This window comes from Cinclus cinclus, chromosome Z (assembly GCF_963662255.1).
Source record: "Cinclus cinclus chromosome Z, bCinCin1.1, whole genome shotgun sequence".
NCBI classification, from domain to species: Eukaryota; Metazoa; Chordata; class Aves; order Passeriformes; family Cinclidae; genus Cinclus; species Cinclus cinclus.
Window position 1 is genome coordinate 31,974,452 of NC_085084.1, and position 22,855 is coordinate 31,997,306.

Here is a 22,855-nt window from a genome sequence, read left to right on the forward strand (position 1 = left end):
GGGATGGCCTAAAGTGATGCATATTGCACACAACTTCGGCAACATGTAATGTGACTACAGGTTGTAGCATAAATAGGCTGCCCATTCCAGCTCCAGTAAGCACTGGGGCACAACCCTTGTCTTTGCTGGATATAGCCTGTAGCAGAATTCTTCCCCTGGGCAAGGCTTAACAGCAAAACATGAAAAGGGTATTGAAGGGATTTAATTGCATAGCTATCAAGCCTTAGTAGCAGTTGCCCATATATGTTCTCAGAGCACATGTGGGAGTAGAGATGACTGTATCCTGTGTGATGGGATATTTCAAAACCAGCTGTAGTAATACAAGCAGCAATGCCTGGACCTTTACATGGTAATGGAAAATAAAAAGGAGAGATTTTGAAGAACAACATGAAGGGAAAAAAAACACACAGGCTAGAGGGCAGCTGCTATTCAATGAATTACTTAAAGCTGGAAGACTGAGTATTCCAGTATGTAGCTGCAATTGTTGCATTTTCCTTAGCTGTGATTCCCCCCATCACCCACATAATCATGCTGCCTCATTTGGGGTTTGACAATAAAACTTTGCCTTTTGGCCATGGTGACTATTGGAATTATAAAGTATTCTGTGGGCTTTCAGATGACAAAAGGACCTCTTTCACAGAGGTAAAGCTAATCATGCTGTCACAAGACAAGGAGACTGTGCACCAGCAAGGAAAATAGGACCAGGAGGTGAAAACACCTGACAAAGTAGCTGCCTTGAAAAACAGCCTGCAGCAAGTAACATGGCCTGGAACTGGAACTGGGATGAAAGTGCAAGATGTCTGAGTGAGGAAACTGGGATGTGGAAAACTAAAATGCTAGGCTAGGTGGCCTTTGAAAGAGCAGGCACGTGGGAAAGCGGGAGACTTCCAGATTGCTTTCCTTCAAGATGATGGAGCTTCCCCATCTCAGCAGCAAGAGGTTATCACATCAAAATTATATGCTGCAAAATGCACTTCTGCATGGCAGGAGACACGCAGAAGAGCATTTTGCAGCATATAATGTTCATGGTGGAACAGCCCTACAGTGTCAAGGTCATCCCCCACCCACCATCTGGCCTGGTGGCTGCCCTGGCTCAGAGAACCCCTCCACTGGGACAGCCCCTGCTCGCCCAGCAAGTCCATGGGACAGGACTGCGAGGGGGTGGCGGGCTTCATTGCTGTCTTTGAGAAAAGGAAGCAGACAGACAATCATACAAGTAAAAATAGAAGTGTGAGGAGTTTGCATGCAAAACCAAAGCCAAGCTTCAAGTCATGAGTGCCCTTGTGATACTGGCTCAGGTGTCCCCTCACTTCCTCACCTGCCTCCTTCTCCTCTGTTTATAACTCTGGATTCTTCAGCGAGACTGTTTGCACACACAGCTTTATCACTTTGAATGTCTGATGTCAGTATATGCAATGTATGCAGGATGCACGGACACTTCTCCCTCCACATCCAGATGCTCTTCCTTACCTCTGCTCAGGGCTGCCCTGCAGCAGCAGTCTTTTGCACCGTGCCGTTTTACCACGGCACTCACAAGTGTCTGTGCAGCTGCCCCAGGGTCCGCGCCCTCCCTCCCCCTAGCAGCCCTGTCCTTTTCCTTATCCCAGCCTGCTTCAGCTGGGGCTGGAGCCGCCGCCTGCCTGCCTGCCGCAGCTCCCCTCCCTGCGCCATGTGCCACCGTCCTTCCCTGCGCGCTGCGCTGCTCGCTAAGGACATGCTGTGGCACAGCTGTCTGCCTCCTCTGCTGCAGTCAGGCAGGTTTGTATTACTGTGCACGCTGCTGATGTCGAGCTCCTGTCGTGACCCAGCACCCCATAGGAGGAGCAAATGAGCTGAGACGTCAACGCAAAAAATTATAGCCATGCGAGCTATCCCTCTGCTCAGCTGCTTGGAGAGTGCCTACATGGTTTGTGTGACAGCACCAGCACACAGAAGCAGCGCTGAAATGCAGTTAGCAATACAGCTGGGAGACAGGCAGCCAGGCAGGCACTGGTCCAGTGACTAAAATGATCGTACCGTGAGCCAGCCTGCAGTGCCTCCAAAAGTGGCCGACGGCTACACAGGAGCTCGGCTTTCTTTGCAATTACTCCAGTTGCCCCCCGGTGACTGCAGTGTGCGCTCCGCTTCGGTTTTGTTTGCCTTTTTGTTTCTCTCTCCCACCCACCGGTCTCCCTCTCTCTCCTCCCGTGTCCTTCTCTCCAGGATGGCGGAAGCAGAGTTGCACAAGGAAAGGCTCCAAGCCATAGCAGTAAGTCAGTTTCCTTTTACTTGCTCTTTTGTCCTTAGCCGTGGGCTGTTGGAGGGAAGGGGGGATTCCAGCACAGTGTCTGGGAAGCGCCCGGAGAGCCTGGCTTGTGCAAAGTTGAGCGTGGAATTCCCTGTTCGGGAAATGAGTGGTTAAAGACTGCTTTGCGGGATTTGGCGGAGAAAGAGGGCTCTGAGGAAGAGCGTTGAGTTGACACGTGCAGAAAGAAAAATGTGAATGCACAGTGGTATGCTTAAAAGATTGATGACAGAGAAGAAAAGAAGGAATAAATGGGGAGGAGATTGCAGGAGAAAATCAGTACTCTGCCGAATATCTATTTTTTCACAGTTGGAGGTTTTGTTTTGCTGATGAAGAAGTCAAGGAAAATGATCTGCTGCAGGATGGCTTTTAGTTCAGAAAATAATTGTGATATTGCTAATTTTAAGACAATCAAACACAGACAGTGCATTATCAAAATTGTGTAATTGTTTGATCTACTAGTTAAACTGTCATCTCAGCTCATGCTGAGCACATGATTTCAGAAAAATTTCCTGCTGAGCTGCATTATGCCAAGGGTAAAATCTAGGCAGGATTGAGCCCCATTTTAGTCATAACTTTTGTTTTCAGATTTAGTAGAGTATTTGGATTGAACTATGAGCCTAGTTGGTGCAGACCTCAGAGGAACGTGGGTAGTGACACCTGGTGAGGAAGGGGCCTGGGTGCTCAGCATCCACAGTCATCCTGGCATACAGAAATTGCCAGCTCATCTTCTAGCATGTCACAGGCGCCGTGTCAAAAGGCCTGTGTTTCCATGGGCACTGCCAGTCGGACAGCCCCATACAGCCTGCCCTTGTTCAAGTGACACCCAGCTCTTCTTCCCCATGGCTGAGATATTGATGCAGCTGTGCCAGTCCCAGATGGATGGCATGGTCCGTGCCGGGGCCACACACCTGGAGATCTGAAGGGAAACAGAAGAGCAAAGCCAGCATGGATTTAAGTTCTCTTCCCCAGTTCCCCCAGTGATCAACAGATGCTACATTTTTTTGTAGCTGGCACAGGTTATAGATTTCTTTTGTAATGTAACAGGAATGGCTGCTGCTGCTTCTGATGCTACTGTTGTTTCAAGATATTTTTTCTGAAGTCCACTACTCTGCTGATAGAAATTAAAAAAAAAAAAAGATTTAAAAGAAATAGATTAGGGATTTTTCTCTCTAAAAGTATTAACTGTAAAAGAGCAAATGATATCATTTGATATGGGAAGGAGGGAAGCTATAACTATTTAATTTTTAGGCAGTGGAAAGCAGATGCATATTTTTAAGCTGGTTCTCAGTTTTCTATCAACGTAGGCATTGCCATATCTCAAGTGGAAACACCAGGAATGCTCCCCCAGAGGCAAACCTCACCACTGCTGGTGATTTGGGAGTCCTTTAAGGCAGAACTGTACTGCAGAGCTGCTCTGTGCTGTGCTGCAGTGCATAGCTCTGAAACGCTTCTGTCTCCACATTAAAAAAAAAAAAAAAGTTTACATTATTGTTGTTTCTTTCAACTGCTATGTAACAGAACACCAAACAACACTCATTTCCACATTATGTTCTTAAACCTTTCACCAAAGTAGATCAAGTGCTCTGGTTCTTAGTGCCCTTATCTCACACCAATGAGGCCATTATGGATTTAATATTACCACCTTGCGTATCAAAGCATTCACAATAGTAAAATAGGCTGACATAATAGAAGGCCTTTGAGAGTCTGGACCTTAACTTTCTATACATATTTCCTTTTTTGTTTCTATTTCTGGTAATTCATAAAATATAGTAAGCAATGTAGGCAGTTAATTAGATTTGAAAGAATTTTACTTCAGCATAAAAATATTCAGCCTTATTTTAAGCATTAGTGTGGACCAACGTCTTTACTTAGCACTCTGCAGAGCAACAGGTTTTTCATATAAGCTTGTTAGTTTACTTTTTTCCCTGTGCTTGGGCTGCTGCAAATGTTTGTCAGAATGCAGAGAAGTTAATTTCTAGTGTAAGCTTTGCTTCATCAGAGTGAGTGACATGACACAAGTTAGGCATTTCCTCCTGCCACTGGGTGGCTAAAATAAAGTAAATTCTCAAATGCTGTATGGCCTTTCTCAGAAGAAGAAAGAAATGGCATTTCAGTTCAGTTTGGTGTTTCATCTATTTGAATATGCTGCAGTACCTCTGAGATGAGCAGGGGCTTACTCCAGCATTCTGCAATCACACTGGTTGAATGCTAGATTTAAAGAAATCCACTCACCACTGGGTTCTCTGCACACTGTTCTCTGTACATTTGCTTCTATAATCACCATTGTAAATGAGTTTGCTGGGAAATTTGCAGAGTAAATTTTAAGTGTTCATCACTGAATATGCAAAGAAAGCAAATCCAAAACCAGAAATATGAGCCTTAACACCAGAAAGCTGACTGGTTTCAAAGCATTTAATTTTCAACTTCGCTATCTTGACATCAAGGTTTTAATACATGCTTCTCTGGCACAGAGGCAAGTGTCATAGGAAGAGGGAAAAAAGGAGTCTACTGTTAGGATATTATTCTAAACTTCAGTGAAGGTGAGTTAGCCAGTTGTTTTGTCTGCAGCAAATACATAGGCTCTCTGGGCATTCATGCTCTATCTGTAAACAGTGAATAATAGATTTTGCCCTTGTCTTAGAGAGGTGTTAGGGATGCTTGCAAGATTGAGCTGTACTTGGATGCCATGGCTTACCAGGGCAAGAAATATCTAAACAGATATTTAAAATAGAATTTGGGGTTCTAAAACCAGAGAAGCTTCAAATGCATATGTTTTAATGTCACTGAAATGCTTAAGCTGTGATTTTCAGATCTTTCTGAAGTCCCTAAAATTCATACACTGACTATAACAAGACTCAGAGCACTCTGCAAATCTGGTTTGAGAAGTAGGAAGATGTGAGACTACTAAAACCGGGAACCCAGTTTCCTCTGCTTGGGAGGAAAACATAAACTCTGTGTCCTGGAGAGACTAGGAGCAATTGGTTTTCTGATCCTTACTTGAGCAGAGGCCACATCACGTCTTGCAATTTGCATGTCATGTGTCCTACAGACAGACAGATACTGGTAAATTTTTCTGCCATGACACACTGCTCTTAACATCTGTCTGAGCCTGAGCCTGAATCACCACAGCATCCATCTGCTGCTCTACCAGCAATGGAGCTGAGTGGTGCCCATTATTAATGCTGCAGGAAGATGCCTTCAGCAGGCACACAAGAGGTTAAAAGAGGAGGTCTGAAGCCATTTCTCTCTCAGCTTGTTCCTGTATAGTTTGCATCTGCTTGTTTCCTGAAGGGGATTGGTGGGTAAAATTTTGGGTGAAAAAGGAAGCATTTTTGTGGCCTTAAAAAAATATGCTGGTTGCAAGTTTCTCAGAAGTTGGGAATGTAAACAGTCCCAGACTCAGTGGCCTGGGGACAGGTGAGCTGACTTAATTTATCTTATTTTGGATAAATAACGTGTGTGGCCCCAAAATTTGTTATAGGGACCTTCATCTATGACTGTAGAGAACCCCAGAAGATAGTAATCTAAACATAGACAAATATTTACAAAACCTAAGTATATTTTGTCCCTTATCTAGCAATCACAAAGGTGGGAAGTGGGGTGTTGAGTATCAATTGGTGCATCTGGGATACAAATGCACATATGATGCGGTGAACATGTGTTATCCATACATCAGGTGAATTAAATGCAATCATTGAGGGGCAGCACTGAGAAGAAATTGTCAACTAAAGCAACAACCAGTGCAGGAGTTGGAGAAGGTTTCCAGGTTCAGGAGATGTCCAACCTACATATTCAAGTGGGGAACTACTATACGGATTCCTTAGCAGATAAAAACAACAGCAATGGTCCTTTACTTACAAGTGCCCAGCTCAGAGAATCAGTAACTCAACTAAACTATCACTGACATTCAATTAGCTACACCAAAGATACCTTCCATCAAGCAAGACCATTCTTGCTTTTTCTGTGAGATGATGAATTTGTTGAGCTAAATCTAACTTTACTTAGATGTCATCGCAGACACTATGGCAGGACATCAGTGTTTAAAAATAGCCCCCTCTTGTATCAGTATGGTCTGCCTTACATGGATTAAGGACTGGCTTTCTGACAGTTCTTAAAAAGTTGCCCATTGTGAGGGAGACTGCTGTTCCTTGAGAGCAAAGGTGGGAGAGAACTTACAGGAAGCAGCTTTTCAAGATTTGAAGGTGCTCCCTAGTTGTAATTTGATGTAAATGCAAATTGCTGGTGTGCAGGTAACATAACAAGCAGTGGAGGAGTTGGATATGCTACATAAAGTGACCAAGATGGATTATTTGTAAACTGGATCTTCCATTTAAAGAAGTACTGCACACCTGTGTACAGCTGGCTTTAAGAGAGGTCAGCATGGGTTTGTGCATCCAGATTAAGATAGTATGGGGCTAGCCCTACAGAAGAGGACTCTGCAGTCTGAGCAGCGCTGCCTTTGACAGGGAACAAGAGCTAGTGTGGGAGGAAATTCAACGGGGACAAGGAGCGAGATCCTTGTCCTGCAGAGATTAGTTTCATACCAGTTAAACCTACACCAGGTGAGATTTTAGAGTCCTCCCAAATGAGAGCTGTGTGTTCATGTTTACATACAGCACTTTACTGATTTTTCAATAGGTGTTTGAGAATAGTGATACAATTACAATAGTAGTAAAATCTTCTGGAAAGATAGTACCAGTATTGTTTCAGTATCACAGTAGCTGGTAAGCTAAGCATTCTGTATTTCTGGGCTGAACACTCAACAACTGCAGTGAGTATCATGTGGTGTCCATAGATTTCAGAAAATTTACTGACAATAGAGTGTATCCCTTCTGCTTCTTACCCTTCTCCCCCAATAGCTGTTGCTCCACAAAATGAAAACCCATGGTTTGGGTGCATCATATCCAGGGATCATTTTACTATCATTTTACTATAACAGTGCTCCACAATTTTTGTGAGTCCTTCCAGAGATCATTGTCATGGAAATTAGAACGTGAGAAATTAGGTGTTGAGAATCACCTAGAAAGATGTGGCAAATTTATTTGATCAAAGTTTCCTATTGCTGTGATAGCTTAATACACTAGTTTCCAATGCCTTCATTTATGAAGTAATGCTTTTGTCCTTTAAGTTAAGCATGGGATCAAATCCATCTTAATCCAGTTGTCTTCAGACCTAAAGACTGCAGGGAAAAATAAAAATGTATCAAGATTTGGAAAAAACGAGCCAGCAGTGACTTTTCTGCTTGGAAAATAGGTGAGTGAGAAGAATCTGCAGAAGGAATGAGTGCCTTGGAGAGAGAGGATAAGTAAATGCTTCTTACATGTTTTGGCCCAAGGAAGGTAACAGTTATGGACAAAACAAAGGCAAAAAATATTTTCCCTGTAATGAGTTGGTAAGCTGTTGAGCTCCATTCTTCAGGATGTGGTGGATGCTGAAGAGTGCACTTGGGCTTGAGAACAAACCAGGCATACTCATGGAAGTGGAATCCATAAAGGACTTTCTCATTAGAAACAATTTTTTGAGTTGCAGATTACTAAAGGCTGGCAGGGAAGTTTTTTATCCGGTTGCCATGCTCCTGGTTCTGCTTTAAGCGCTGTGAGGCATAGGCTAGATGTCCTGATGAAGTGCAGCCATCCTGTGCACTCAAACAACTCAAATTCCTGGAGTAGCCAAATATGGAAGTTTTGACACTAAAGCAAGCCCCCATTGCAATACTTTGAATTCAAACTAATTTGAATATTGCATAGTTTAATCCAATTTTCCTATGCCCATTTCCCCCTCGTTATCTTATTTGCTCTTATCATATTTATCATAGTTTACTTATCATATTTATGACTCTGATTAATTACAACCACTCCTATGTCATCTCATTCCTCAGTGGTCCCAAAATCCAATTGCCTGAAACAAAAAATCATACTGTAGCTGTAGGTCTCCTTTCACATTCTGAGCTAAAAGACTTGAGAGCTAATGACATCTTATCATAATTCCAGAGCACTCTGGTGAGGAAGGCCTGGCAGAGTTGAGTCTGCATCCTACTGCAAATATTTCCAGGGACGGATTCAGCAGAAGTAAACTAGTGGTTAGCACAAACTAAATCTAAATTAGATCTGCAGCGTGAGCATGACACAAATCTGTGAGACTCCTGTGAACCTCAGTGCAAATCAGCCAGTGGAGAGAAATTATTTTTGCATTGCTGTAAAGGATGAAGAGAGGTTTCCCTGCACACAGATCTGCAACCCTACCCTGGACTGCAGCAATACCATGAGTCAGCTTCATGGCAGACCTTACACAGAGAAATACATGCAAGTAAGAGGTGTATCTTGTCTTTACTTCTCAAGCATATAAAGCTCTGAGAGGTCATGCACAGTGTATGAAATGTTACAGCCTTTGCCCATACTAAGCCAAAAGTCAAACAAAAATGCCTAAAATATCTGAAAACTAAAATAACCTTTTCAAGTTTTATTTGTATTTTTGCTTTAGGAATGTTTAGATGATGACAAGAGAAGCAGAAATACGAAACAAAAATACTTCTGTCAAAGTATTTTTAAAAAATAGGTAAAAAACTAGAGAAACAGAAACTAATTTGCTCTTGGGAAATTTCTAGACAGTTTCCAGACTAACTCAAACTCAACTGTTTAAATTTAGAATTGTTTCCACAGCACGTTCCTAGCCCTTAACACATCACCAACATTTCTTGAGTGCAGACAAGAAGGCTGATACTGGATTTTACTCTGTGCCTTTCAAATTATATTTTGAAAAATAAGTTTAAAATGGGTGAAAAGGTTTTGGGATTGTTGTTGTTTTTGTTTGGAAGTCTCTGAGTAAATAAAAATGTTGTGAAAGGTCTACATTTTCAGAAGCTGTTGAACAACTCTAGAGTGTAACTTTAAGGACAGATTTCCCATACCATGGTATTAGTGGGGTAGCTGTTGGAATAAGGTCAGACTGTGGGATTTACATCCATGCTTGAAGTAATGGATAGCTGGGTAGCTAGGTTGAAGATGGGATAGGCCTGAAAGGGGTTCCGCAGTCATACTCAGCCTCTCCTTGAGCAGTCCTGCTCTTTTCAGGAATCACTCCTTGTATCTATCTAACTCCCTACCTGCTTTACAAATACTCTTTTATTCTTGCACAGAATGAAGTGCATCCTTCTTGCAAAGCACAGTCACCAGCAAGATGGTTCATCTGCCAAGTGTATTTGGTAAAGTATTGGACTGTGAACCTCTAGTAAATTATTAATTATTACATTGCCCTTGCTCAAATGATACAGGAGCATGTGTTGAGCCTCTGCGTGCTGGGGTACTGGCTGGACTGAGGATGCCTTTCAGAAGCAGAACTTGGAATGAAAAGGATGCTACACCTATCTCTGGCCATAATTTACTAGAGTAGAAAAACATTTTCTCTTGCAAATCCTGATCAGTGAAAGCCATGTGGCTGCAAGGGTTAACACGGCCCAAAAAGTCAGGTGGCAGTGAAATGGGTATGGCCTTTTGGCAATTGCACTCCAGACCTGTGCAGTTCTTGACACACAGATGCTTTTTGTTAGTTAGCTGACTTCCAGTGAAGTTAGATGGTGGATGCGTGTAAAGCTTTCTTCCTCTTCACCAGTAAAAAGAAATGCTCTGTGCACAGAAAAAGGCCAGCAACCAATGCAGTTTGGAGAGCTCTTTTCGGAAGGAGAGAAACCTGCTCTCCTCTGTGAGCTGCTGCCCTTTCCAGACAGCACACAGCTCAGGTTGTTGATTTAGGCAGTGCTCAGACTGTTTTAATTTGAGCTGCCAGCATAATTTGTCGGGATCCACAGACAACAGCAGGGTGGGGCTCAGCCCCTCTGCAGTTCCTAATAATAGCAGTCACTGGCAATCAGCTGGAGATTTGGGACAGCAGAGAGGTGTTCAGATATTTCCAAAAAATTACAGACCTTGAAAGAAAGCCCTCATTTTACCAGCAGAGGACTAAATAAAAGGTGCTATCCAGTTTTTTGAGGCTGTGTCATTGTCAGCTCCTCTGCTTCAGCCACGTTCCTTTACCATGCAGAGCTGTAAGCAGTGCTGCAGTAGAGAGAAGTAAACCTGTGCAAGTAATGGAGACCCTTTTAAGAGGCTGAATATTGCAGACAGAAATTAGAAGCAGGGTTAGTGTGTAATTTATTGCTGGAGGAGGGAGTGGTGAGCAGCCCGTGGCGCTGGCTGCAGCCGCCCAGCTGCAGTCTCGTTGTGGCACAGCAGCAGCAGGAGCAGCGCAGGGCTGAGATGGCTCAGAGGGGCCTGGCCATTAATTAACCAGATGAGTGCCACTGCGGAATGACTGTCCTTTCCCAGAGGGAAGGAGTATGCGAGCACGTACACAACCCGTCCTTGTTAACCTCTCCTGGAGCAGCTCTGCTCTCCACCACGTGCCGGGTCCTTGGTAAAGCTCCTGCTGACAACGATGAGGTTTTTAAGGACCCCTAGTTATCCAACTCTTTCCCATATGGAGCATAAAGCAAGCATTTGGCATCCAAGGTGTCACTAAATTTACGATAACTGCAGCACAGGGGACTGGAATGTCTCATGTGCTGGCGTTAGTACAAAATTGCTATTTTGAAAGTGTTGGCCAGTTCTGGCAGCTTTGCGCAGATAGTATTTGAGAGTTAATCCCTTATCTCTTTTGAATCCTTAACTACACTGACATAGAAAGTAAGGCTCAGTTGCTAGTCATGTATTTGTTCTTAATAAATATAAGCATATGCAAGCACTTGCTACATGTCACAGGAATCAGCTCCAGCAGAAGTCTGATTCAGCATTGAAAGCTGCATCTCGAAGACTGCTCCTTGTGGTAGGGATACCTGCTGTATTAGGAATGTACATAAATTCATCCCAGCATCACCAAGATTTTATCAAATTATTCTGGTTAAGAAAGTAACTTCAGACAGGAATAAAACCTAGTGTTTTTTTATTAAAAATTAAATCAAGAACAGCCTATATGCAACACTTCAAAAAACTGTGTCCCTGAATCAATAAAACACCGAGAAATATCAGTTCTTTGTGCTAAATTTGCAGTTGTTATTGCTGAAGTTTCAAAATGTACAAGATTTAGACTAAAATACAATATAGACTACAGGATATAGACTGTATAGGATGTCTGAAACTCCTCTGTGAAATAGAGACCTGTTCACACTTTTCATGCTTTAGCTTTACATTATCAGATTGCCAACTTCCTGGTTTCTTCAAGGAAAAATAATAGAATTGAAGTGGTTTATAAGTGTTCTTTTCCTTATCATGTGCAACATTGATTATGATGCTGATCCAAGATTTTGGTAAGACAAATGTGCCACAGACCTTAATCTCTGTGAATTTGTCAGTAATTCACAGTGTTCCAGAGTGTTCCAGAGGATTTGTTTCAGAATCAATAAAGCTTACAACATAGGCAACTCTTTACTTTTTTCCCCTCTGGGAATATCATGTCATGTCATGTCATGTCATGTCATGTCATGTCATGTCATGTCATGCCATGCCACATGACATGACATAATATTTCATATTTCTGAAAGCAAGGAGTATTCAAAGGTTATTCCACTTCTGAGATGGAGAAGATGGAAAATCCCGCTGAACTGAAGAAAGCTGGTAGGAGTTGAATTTTACAACTCTGACACAAATCTCAGAGAACTTCAGGGATAAACTCCCCTCTGGATCTGGCCCCTGTATCTCTGGACTACACTGCCTGCAAACTCACTGCCCAGGAAAGCAGCCCTGAAACACAGATCTAAGGATAAAAACAGTGGTATTTCGGTGGTCCAAGTATCTACAGCTACAGTTTCTGCTACATTTTGGTCTAGGACAAGCCACCATCCTGGCTTAAAAATACAAGAAAACAAAAATAGTCCTTGGCCTCTGTCTGAAAATGCATGCTCATTGGTGAAATAAATCCAATTTACCTTGAAGTGGATAACAGAAACAACGAGACTGTGGGCAAGTCAGATGACTGGTGGAAAAGTGGTAAGGTAGTTATATACTGTTACTATCTGTATGGATTGGAGAGTGGTTTCATCAAGCTCATCCATGTGCCACTGAAGTGAAAAAGAGACTTTATAATGATACTGGCATTTACTGCCTTTTTTCATGTGGTGTCTTCAAAACAAGGATTCTTAGCACCTAGTACTTACCAACTGCTGTATAGCAGTTCTGAAGAAAAAGTGATAGTGGATAATGCTGTGAACATTACTCAGCAGTCTCATCTATCATGGAAAAGGCATTGTGAGATTGTGAGTGTGGGTGTATGTGTATGTGTGTGTGTGTGGTTTTATACACACACACACACCAAAAAAAAAGCTTAGTACTTGGTATATATTCTGGAATGCTGTTTTGGCTAGGTGTTAGGTCTATAAGAAGTCTGTGGGCACAATGGAAAAGAGTCCAAGGGAGTCAGGAATGATCAAAGTGGAAGAAAATTACTGCTGAGGCAAGACAGATTTGTCTGGCCTGGTGAAGAAAATACCAATGTTTAGCTGATCTTGTGTAAGGCTAGAAAACCTTCTGTATTCCTTCTAGGGTGGATCACCAGTCTTCATTCTCTGATGTTTCTCTGTCAACAAGTGACAACCTGCATATAAAGGGTTCTTCTGCAGCCAGTCAGTTTCTTTGCAATGCCAAGCACAACCCTTCCCTAAGATTTGGCAGCTGATTTATGGATGCTTGCAGATCCAGAAGAGCAATTTAACCCAACTGCAGTGGCAGAAATCTGAAGCTCGGTTGGTTTACCTTGCATTTTGAATAGGCTAAGTGTGTGAGTAATCAGGCACTGGAATTCAGATATGTTGGGTAACCTGATCATATTTGAGAACATAAAATTACCTTTCTTCCTGTAGGAGAATCACCAGTTTCTATCCTCTTCTGCAGCCGGACCCTATTCTGCTTCCAATCAAGTTTATAGGAATTTTACTGCTAGTTTCAGTAGTGAGCAGGAACAGACCCATAGTATCCCCATAAAGATTAACATCATTTCTAACTCTATCATGACAAAAAAATGCCAGATCTGTGCCAAAGCAGACATGTAAATCAGACTTTCCAGGAGAAAACGTAAGGATGAGGATGAATACAGAAAGTGAGATTCACTATTTGTCTAACCTTGAGAGTTGCATGCTTTGCCATTTGTCAAATGCTCATATCAGCAGTATGGAGACACAGTTAGAAATTACCTAAATTCACCTATCCAAAGTTCACCTTTTTATGAAAAAAAAAAAAATACTGGATTTTAAACTCCATGTGTTCTTGTTCACCCACAAGGAGAAAGACAGTTTTGACAGCAGATATACATTTTCTGGAATAAGATTCCCATGCTTTAACTGTGGTTTGCAAGTTGCTGCTTTTTCAATACAATCTTATTCAACAGTTTATTCTCCTGGAAGAAATGTTACAAATGAGAGCAGGTGACAAGGGGGTTTGGAATAATAACAAAAAACATAGTAATTATAGTATCATCTTTTTTTTCTGTTCAGACAGGGGGTAGAGAAGGAATCTTAAAAGAAGAGGTATTTTCAGTTTCAATGAAATAATGTTTGTGGTTTCTTTGTTAATCCTGGAAGGTGTGAAACTCTGAAGGCTCAGCAAGCTGAAATTTCCATAAGGCTCTAGCCTAAAAACCAAAAGGGATAAGAACCCTACCCTTCAGCTTGTGCAAACAGAATTAAAGCACCAATATTGTGATTGAATTTGTCTTTCTTTTTATCCAACCCAAACTGGCTTTGAGTTGCCTTTGCAAAACAATGCAAAAACTTTGCACTGAAACTTCGGAGCAAGTCCTTAGGACCTGTTTGGGGGCTGCAAAAACAAATAGTGCACAATCTGTAGGGCAAATAAATTGTCAAAGGCCTCTAGAAAGCACAGCTTCAGGCAGATTTCTTTGCAGCTACATATTGACTCATACAGGCAGAAAGCCCTTCAGCATGCATTAAGATAAAGCAACAGGTTATCAGATTATAACATCCTTACAGATTTGTCTGTTTCTATTCCTATATTTTAAGACAACTCACATCATATTCAAGAAACTGACCAGAGAGAGCCTTCACTGCTGATGTGCTGTTAATACTGCACACTGTTTGTCTTGGTTTGAAAGACAGGTGTCTGCTAAGGAAGGCGGGAACCTCCCTTGGAATGGAAATGTAAACCCCTTCCCTCCAAATTATTATAATTTTTTAAAATAAGGGGCTCTCAGGCAGAGATATGAGGATAGGAATACCAGTTTTTTACTAGTGTGTGTAATGAAGCAAACAAACACCAACAGCTGCAGCAAGAGCCCCAACCAGAGCAGGAACCCAGGGACCCTTCTGGGCCGCGGGCGCTTTCCCCTGGGTGCAGTTCCGGGCACAGCCAGCAGGGGCGCTGCGGGCTCCCGGCGGGCACGGCGGGGAGATGATTCCTCCGCGCCTGCAGGGGCGCTGTGGGGCGGGCTCGGGGAGTGCGCGGGAATGGCGGCTGGGCCCAGGTGGGAAAGGATGGAGGAGAGGATTTGGTTCATGAACCCTGGGGCGGCTGGGCCCAGGTGGGAAAGGATGGAGGAGAGGATTTGGTTCATGAACCCTGGGGCGGCTGGGCCCAGGTGGGAAAGGATGGAGGAGAGGATTTGGTTCATGAACCCTGGGGCGGCTGGGCCCAGGTGGGAAAGGATGGAGGAGAGGATTTGGTTCATGAACCCTGGGGGCTGGGCCCAGGTGGGAAGGGATGGAGGAGAGGATTTGGTTCATGAACCCTGGGGGCTGGGCCCAGGTGGGAAAGGATGGAGGAGAGGATTTGGTTCATGAACCCTGGGGGCTGGGCCCAGGTGTGAAGGGATGAAGGAGAGGATTTGGTTCATGAACCCTGGGGTGGCTGGGCCCAGGTGGGAAAGGATGGAGGAGAGGATTTGGTTCATGAACCCTGGGGCGGCTGGGCCCAGGCAGGAAGGGATGGAGGAGAGGCTGTACTTCACAAACCCTGGGGCAGCCGATCCCGGTGCCCCTGCAGGACTCGCAGGAGCAGCAAGCTGGGCCAGCAGGATGTCTCGGCAGGCAGGGGGTGCGGGGCTGCAGTGCAGCCAAAGCTTGGAGCAGCGCCGAAGAAGAGGCAGGGATGGCCTGGCTCCCAGCAGGGCAGGCAGAGGCAGACTCCTGATCCTGTTTTTTTTTCCCTCTGAGGCACCCAAGCCAATGGTGAAAAGTCCCTCTTTTCTAGGAGGTAGGCAGGATGTTAATAAGGTCCCAATGCAACGGCTGCTCTTAGCAGCAGAGCTCCGCTCACAGTAGCAGAGAAGCAGCAGAAGACAGAACCCCACAGTGGTGACGAATTCTCCCCACAGCAACCGCAGCCCCTCTGCGCTCCCAATGCTGAGAGTACAAGAGACAGGGGCTGCACACAAACCTGTTTGCCCAAATCTCGCAATATCTCTGCCCCTCCACGAAACCCCAGGTGAAGAGAGTTGCCAGCTGCACCCCTCCCTTGAGCTGTGACAACTTCTTTTGTCTCTCTTAAGTATCCCATCATTATTGTCTCCTAGCAACACGCATGGGGGAAAATTCCCTAAGAGAGGAAAAAAAAAAACGAAAGGAGAATTCCTAAACCCCAAGACCCTTTCAAGCTGTTTGTCCCTTTTTAGCAGAATTTTAAATCTTAATAAAGCCCCACTTAAACCATGAACAATAAGCAATTCGTTTGCTTGTGGATATATTGCTGAAGCATTGCATGTTTCCAGGTGCAATCCAGAACTGCAGATATTCAATACATAATAGAGTGTAAAGGTGGCAAAACTGGTGACAGCCTTGCTGTGTTGCAGCAGAAATTACCTCCTGAATTTTACAGTGTTACGACTATCACATTGGTGTGTGACTTAAAAATTCCACTCCATCTTTCCAGACCAGCTCTTCTCACTTTAACAAACAAACGAGCTAAACAAAACACTCTTGTGGATACCTGAGAAACAGCAACAGTGGTTTTGGCTGGTCCAAGAGTTGAGCTTTTTTTTTTTTTACTGTGAAGAGCATCACTTCCCAAAAAGTCACTGTGTAAGTGGCATTCAGCTTTCAAATTCTATTGTCTTTCAGAAGTTAATACAGAAAATCTCATCCACAAAATGTTGGGAATATTTTCCTTGGTTAAAAGACATTAAAAAGAGCATATCTAAGTCATACACTGAATTACCTACATCTATACAAAGATGCACATCTGGCTTTTAGGTCTGCTAGGTATCCAAAACATGTTCTCACCGTAACAAATCAGACTACTGGAATGGATGTACAACAGATATCAAAGGTAATGGAAACAAGCTGGTAACCTACTCCAAGATCAGCAGTTGAGGGAGGCAGAGAGCAGTTAGGGTAAGCACAGCTGCCTCTTCACTGTACTGTGGTGTATGGCATCCAATAGCTCTCCATATGACTCAGAAATATGTGCCAAAGAGCCCTTCTCAGTAAACTCAGCACGAAGTCTAAGCTTTTGTTTCAGAAAGGAGGCAGTACAGTCGTTTATTATTCTTCTTAGTGTCCTTATTCAGGCATCTTTTTCCAACCAACCACCATCACAAACTTGAATTGTTACTTTTTTCTTTTTTCTGTTGTTCTGACAAGGACTAGCTACTTACCCACTTTTTCCCTGACTATGAGTAAAAGCAGTATTGTCAAAAGAATCCAGTAACTCTTGAATCAGCCTGAGACTTTTCAAAGGCTGCATTTTTCAGATGGTAGCTTGTTCAGAAATGCTTCATATATCCAGAATACCCTTGTATTGATCTGAAAGACATTGTGAAACTTTAGTGCATCTGAGTTTTGCATCTGCTAGAAATCCAAAGCAAATCTTCATTCTGATAGTTTCACAAGTGGCAAATTGAACAACAGCACACAGTGATATGAAAAGCTTTCCTTGGTAGGAAACCTTTTTTACATCGATTGCATCCTGGGTCTTCATACTTTTAAATCATTATTTATTTGTTTCAGCTTCTCGTTTAAAACACAGATAAAAAGGAAGGAGAGAAACTAACTCTACTCACTAGTAAGGAATAAAAGGCATGCCATTGGAGGCAGCAGCACTGGTCATGCAAAAAAAACCCATTAAACCACCCTCTCTAGTAGTTTTGGTTCGTCAGAGAGTTAAAGGTTTGTTCATGCTACCTAAACTCGTGGCCTCATCCTTCCCTATGAAATGTGGGTTGTGATACTTACTGTGGCACAGAAGCAGTGTGAAAACCATGCACATCAAATCTAAATGGTGTTTTGAAGATGGAAATACAGGCACAAGTGGTTCTCAGCACTTCTTTATTCTGTCTGCAGCAGCTGATGAAGCTTGATGCTACAAAGGAGGCAAACAAAACCCTATTAAACACCTCCTGAATAGTTTCAGAGTAGCTTTCTTTCTGTTTTGGCAGCAGAGAAGATGAATCTCTATTGTTCATTACTGGCATTAGAGCAGTGCCAGCTGAGGTCTACACCCTGTTGTGCCAGCAAAACAGCAAACGTGTGCCCAGTGTCAGCCCCCAACAGAGCACAGAGCAGGGAAGATAAGAAATGAGCACAGAAATGTGAAATCATTTACCCAAGGCATTCAGGAAGCTGAGACCTCTTTTCACTATCCAGTGGCAGCCTCTACACTGAACCCCACTTCCCATGTCCATGTTAACTGCTGTGGTCAGAGGTTCCCACCCTACACTGAAATACACAGTCCACTGACCTGCTTCTGTTTAGGGTGCTGAAAGATCCTATGTGGGCACAGGGGTCTTTCTTACCTATCTTCTCTGCAGGATGCTCTGATGCTTTAGTGCCCAAGATCTCCACCACCTCCATAGGTCATGACAACAAGGCCTTCAGCAGAGCCTCTTCTCTAGAGCTTTCATGCATTTTGATTAGCTGGCGTCAATGGATTGAGTCCCTACATGTGCTGCGCAGCTCCTCAGCTGTGTCATGTGTATTCTGTGACTACAGCATGTGTAGTCAATTAACCTGTCAGTTTTCTTCCTTACTGCCGTCATGCATGCAAGCAGCCATACCAATGACACACTTTCAGAGATCCTTCAGAGGTATCTGAGGATCAGAATTTGCATTAAATGTCTGCCAAGACACCTGGTGCAAGTAGGAAACCTCGATCTAGCCTGCTGACGTGGCTTTTCTCCCTCTTGTTGATGCTCATGATCACTATAATTGTTTGCCTAGTCTAATTGGTGGGCATTAGGGGCAGGTTGTTAGTATTTTTGGAATAAGGGATGGAGTTGAGAAGCTGATAAGTCCTCACACAGAATAAGTATTACATCACTGGCTGTGACATACATGCGTGTTGGAGGAGTCCCAAGCACAAGTTCAGGCTCGGCAGAAGATGGACTGAGAGCAGTCTCTAGGAGAACGACTTGGCGTGCTGGTGGATCAGAGGCTGGACATGACCTGTCAATCTGGGCACTCAGAGCCCAGAAAACCAAACTTGTCCTGGCCTGCATCCAAAGCAGTGATCCCAGCAAGGTGAGGGAGGGCATTCTGCCTCTCTGCTCCTCTGTGGTGAGACCCATTTGGAGTGCAGTGTCCAGCCCTGGGACCCCCAACATAAGAAAGACTTGAAATTGTTGGATTGAGTCCAGGGAAGGCCATGAAGAAGTTTGGGAGACTTCAATGAAGACAGGTTGCAAGAATTGGGTGTGTTCAGCCTGGAGAAGGATCCAGGGAAACCTTACAGCACTTTCCAGTAACTAAAGGGGGAAGAGAGATGGGGAGGGAGTTTTTACCAAGGCATGTAGAGATAGGAAAATAAGTAAAGCTTTAAACTGAAAGAGGGCAGTTTTAGATTAAGTATAAGGAATAAACTCTTTACTGTGAGGGTGGTGACACACTCACAGAGGTTGCCTCAAGAAGGGGTGGATGCACCATTCCTGAAGTGTTCAAGGCCAAGTTGGATGGCAATTTGAGCAACCTGGTGTAGTGAAAGATGGCCTTGCACTTGGCAGAGGGCTTGGAGCTAGATCATCTGTAAAGTCCCTTCCAACCCAAACCATTTCTACAATTCTCTGAATACCATGTTTCTTTACTTCTAGGGAAGCAAAGCAAGAACCACTCCTCACAGTATAGCATGACCTAGGAAACTTTCCATCTCTGTAGCAACAGCACCTATGGATCTAGCTTCATTTCTCTCCCTTTCTATTTTAGTTCACAGACATATTCAAAGGTACTGCTCCATGGCAAATAATAACCTTCAGAAAAGAAAAAAATTGAGCTGTGAGTAAAGAATTACTTTAGGAAGGAGAAGCAGAGGCAGAAATATTTTCAGCTGTATAGAAAGAACTGTTCTGTCCAAGTCATTACAAATGACATAACTGTGCCATATATTTTCAAAAATCTTAACAGTGGAATGGATCATTTTTGCCTCTGACTTTGAAGCTGTGATCTTGGACAGGCAGTGGGAAATTTTGAGGGTTTTAAGGCTGTTAAAATTCAGAGAGGAAAACCAAAAGGGTGAAAGTGTTGGTGCTAGTTTCCTAGCAATCTTCATGGCAGGAAGAGAGCGTTTTCAGGCACCAGCAGTTATCAGGACTGTCAGCCAGCTAGCTGCTCAACAAGGATGCACCCTCATGATGAGCAGTGGTAAAAGAATAATATTTTATTAGTATGTGTATCTTCTCTGAATGCCAGTTGTTCAGCACAGGACAGCAGAAAAGATCATTTTGGCAAACTTTGATTTGTCAAAATTTGCATCAGTAAAGAAGATTCTGTTTTTATATATTTTTCTGTTCCAGAGAATTTCTTATGAATGTAAAAGAGAAGTATTACTGCCACTCCCACTGAATACTCCATGTGGGCCAAGACATGCTGTTAACAGTTTGTATAGAAAAGTATTTCTAAACCTTCTCCCTTTTCAATGAATCCATACAGATTTAGTCTTTGTCCTCTACTTCATATATCATTACCAAGCACCAGAGATTTAAATGTTTGCAGATGTAACTGAACTTCTGTTTATTTTCAGACTGACTTCATCAGATTTTTACTGCTTTTCTTCTTTAATTCTGACATTGTCATGTCTTTGAACTAAGCACTCTAGCAGTCCAGTGGTGTGCCCCAGCATGGCAACTGGTCATAATGGAAATGAGCAAAGTCATCTTTAGCAAGTATTGCTTGATAGTTCAAGCCTTGTAATATATGGATGGCAATGAGGACCCAGCTTGATGCAGCACAAAAAAACCCACCCAGTAGCAATGTACAGTGGCCAAAAGATACCTTACCATAGAAAAATCCATTGTTTAGCACCATACTTTCTTTCCTCTTGATAAGAGAACTGAAGTGCTTGTATAGCTCCTGTTTCATCTTCTGTATGGCTGCACATTTCTAATATCCTTACTGTTTGTCATGTTTCTTTTATTCAGCCATGATCAACCTGAAGTCTTTCTGCAGAATGCAAACTCCTGACCAGATTTGCTGAAGAATTCAGCATTCAGCGTAAAACAGGAAAGGGTTTCAATTAAAGATGCATCCTTGAAAATACAAACTCTCTTGTGCCCCCACTCCCTTACATTTCTGTATGGGATGGGTTATATTTTCATAATATATCTCTAAATGTAGTGAATATGTCTACATAAACTCCTGGTGGGTGGATCCCATCTGTTTCCACACTATAAGAAAATGTTTTAGAAACCTAAAGGAAAAGAAAGTTATAAATGTATCCATACTTGCACTCCATCCCAGCTTCTCGTTTTCTTGTCCTCTTTGATGTCTGTCTATGCAAATGCCAAGACTGAAATGCAGCTCTTTTCCTAAATCTTTCTTTAACTCAAAACTTAACTTTCATGTTTTTCTTACCAGCATTTGAAACTCTGTCTCTCAATTTTCCTTTGGAAGAGGGTAAATAAGATACATTGGCTATGTACTTACTTGCCATTAAACTTTTTTACCCCCCGTAATTCAGTCTCCTCAGACTACTGTTTCTCACGAATCGATGACAAGATACAAGAACCATCCATAGCAATTACCAGATAAATCTTTCTCATATCACACAAGAGAGGAAATTATTCCAAAGAGAAATTCTTGGCAAGCTTACTATTATAAGTTAAATAAGTTAAAGTTATAGGGAAAAGAGGGGGGAGAGAAAGCTTTGTAGGAACTACTGTTTATTCCACCTTCAGATTGTAAAATGATGCAGAAGATTTGTAAAAATGCTATGGACATTTGAAAAAGAAAATCATGTGTATCTGAGCAAGAGTTAAGTTTTCATTTGCATTCAGTCACTTCCTTGTCAACGCTATTGCTTTAAGCTCATCATCCTTGTTTCCTGATGACAGTGTGTTATTGACATGAGCTTAAGTGGATGGCAAAGATATTTAGAAAATAAAGTGTCATTTCATGGAAGTGATCTGCTTGTGACACTGTGATGCACTGTGAGGTGCTCAGCTGGAGCTGTGGAGTCATAACATTACCACTACATAGGGGAGCAAAAAGGATCACAGTGCAGTAAAAGAGGGATGTTCCTTCTTCCTGGTTAGTATGGAAGAATATGGTTATATGTTGATTCCATAATGAATTGGAGATACAGCTTGTAAAATACAGATAATGAAAAACACACTGCAATATTTTGTATACTTTTAAAATTATTTTCCACAATTCAGTCATACTTCTACCTCTTCCCTGCATTCATAAGGCCTCCTAAATTCCTTTTTAATTACAAAAGCTAAGATACCCATGTAGTAATATAACTATACAGGTAAGGTTTTAAAAACAGTAGGAAATACCATGAAACTTGTAACAAAATCACAAGAGTTGGCAAAGCAGGGCTTGTCATATTGGTTTTCATATTCCTCCTGTGCATAGGCCACAGTGACATATAAGATTTTTGCTAGCAGATCTGCAGAGGATGCGATGTGCTTTTAGCAAGAAGTTTAGTTAAGCATCAGAAACTTACCCTTTGAGACCTAAACTGAGAGCAGATGCAAAGTTAAGATGAGAGCCTACAGCTACAATTAACTGAAGACTGCTTTCATAGTGACCACACGTCTAAAAATAACTTTTGCAGGATGAAATACAATTGAATTGCAGCAATGATGGAGGTTATGTATGAGTAAGGATTACTGTATGTTTTTACATGGAAATCTGGTATTTGATATAAATTAATCTGGAGTTTTGTCTCCTCATCTGGGACTTCTTGGTATTACTGTAGTGCAGATGGTTGCAGACCTACTACTCCTAAGCTTCATTGTTGCTTTAGAATAATTCAGAATTTCAAGATGAAAAATTTAAAAAAAATTGTTTCTCTTGCACTATTGTCAACTAAATAAGTTGACAATAAGTTTGATTATAAAAATTAGCAATGTCCTGTTAAGCTAATATATCTGCCCTTTGCTCCCTGATCCAATTTATCATCTCATAACAGGTTGAACTCACTTTTCTCTCTCAAAGTATTTATTTAGCATAACAAAGTATGATCTTGCTTACACTGTGACTTGGAAAATATGACTTGTTGTGGCACTCTTCACAGGGCACTGCAGGAACATGCAGATGATACAGAAGAACTGGAGAATAAATATCTGCCTACAACAAATCAGATAGGTTTGTGTATCTACAGAGCTAACTCAGAGCAGTGACTACTTTTCACATGTGATACA